Here is a 1,687-nt window from a genome sequence, read left to right as displayed (position 1 = left end):
TATTGAAATGTTGATAGGTGGTGGTTATTATATATAGTTTTCTATTTTTTTTTTTCAAAGCCTGAAAATCTAATCCTTTTATGCCTTTTTTCTTTTGGCTTTTTGTTCTTTTTTTTGGTATTGGTATGTCATATGGTTCTTCATCGCAAACCCATTGTATTATTATTATTTGTCATTTTTTCTAAAAAACAATTAAAAAAAAGTGAAATATAAAAAAATAATAAATATGAAAAAATGTAATAGAAAAAATGAAAAGTTAAAATAAAAGAGACAATATTTAATACATAAAATATATTCTAGTTAAAAAAATAATACAAAAAAAAGTCATTTTCTTTTTTGGAGCAAACATGCTTGACACAGGTCACATTTTTGTAAACAAAAAAATCTTTGGTTTAAATTTTTTTTTTTTTTTGGTGAAGTTATTTTTCCATTTGAAATAACGTTTCATTTCTATAAACGATAAAAAAAGAGTAAAAAGGTGTAAAAAAATATTTAAAAAATAAAAATAAAAAAATAATTTACCTCTCAGTGTTTTTTTATTTTTCTTGTCGTGTTCCACTTGTTTTTTGTTAGCGTAACCGTATTTTTTATTTTTAGGCATAACTATTTTTTTGCTATAAATATTAAAAAATATCATTTACATAAATAAAATTTTGATCAATGACAAAATTATATTGATTTATAGCCCATTGGGTATATTTTATTATACACTCGTAAAAATAGTCAAGTTGTTTATTTTTAATATGAAAAGCGTTATAATAATATTTTAACATTCTAAAAATTTAATTTCATATCAAAAAAACAATCTTCAAAAAAGTCTTCGCTCTTATTACAATAATTAAAATACAATATATTTCCAAGTTTTTCTTTTAAGGATTGTATTTCGATATAAATTCTTTGATATGCTAAATAACTTTTGCACAATTCTATAAATGATAATATTGGCTTTCTTACAAAACCATATATTTTTGTTTGCTTACAATACCATAGTGTGATTACAATATTACAAATGTATTCATTATCAGCTTTTTTTGTGTTTAATGGTTTACTTCTCATCCAAATTCTCCAATTTCTTTGTCTTCATATATCATCTTCAATAATGTCTATTTTTTTATTTTGGCTATAATTATAAAAAAAATTTCATCCTTATGTATAAAATTTTGTTCCATGACAAAATGATATTGATTTAAAGCCCATTGATAATAATTTCTTAACAAGTTATAAAAATCATCATATTGCGTGTTGTTAAAAATTTAGTATAATAATGATATTTTAACATTACAATTGAACAGCATAAAAATCGTCGTTGAGTGTAATATAATTTTAAATTCTCACGTAGAATTATATTGCTTAAATAAATTAAATCATACTTATAATAAACTAATTCTGTATCAAAATGAGCTGTAGATAATATATTTTACGTTCTTTCTTAAAATGATTGTGTTTCCATATAAATTCTATGATATGCTAATTTTCTTTTGCACAAGTCTTTTAATGATAACATTTTTTCATTTTTAAATAATGTTCTTGTTGTTTCACAAAACCATACTGTGTTTTCATAATTTAAATCAAATTCAACAGCACTTTTTATTCTTGTTATTATCATCCTCAATTCAGGTATCATTTTTCATTAGTTGTCAAAAAAAATTTATTGATAATATTAAAATGAATAAAATAGTCGTCCATT

At 21.2% G+C, this 1,687-nt stretch overlaps 1 long non-coding RNA gene across 1 annotated transcript; it reads right to left on the bottom strand.

Annotated features, from left to right (window-relative positions):
* Positions 1 to 276: 276 nt before the first annotated feature.
* LOC136076401 (uncharacterized) lies at positions 277 to 610 on the bottom strand. Its single transcript, XR_010636238.1, has 2 exons — positions 523 to 610; positions 277 to 450 (listed from the first exon to the last, which is right to left on the bottom strand). It is a non-coding gene; the product is annotated as an uncharacterized LOC136076401 (long non-coding RNA).
* Between the last annotated feature and the right edge of the window lie 1,077 nt (positions 611 to 1,687).

This window comes from Hydra vulgaris, chromosome 02, assembly GCF_038396675.1.
Source record: "Hydra vulgaris chromosome 02, alternate assembly HydraT2T_AEP".
In the NCBI taxonomy this organism is placed as follows: Eukaryota; Metazoa; Cnidaria; class Hydrozoa; order Anthoathecata; family Hydridae; genus Hydra; species Hydra vulgaris.
This window is presented reverse-complemented; position numbering and strand designations above follow the sequence as displayed.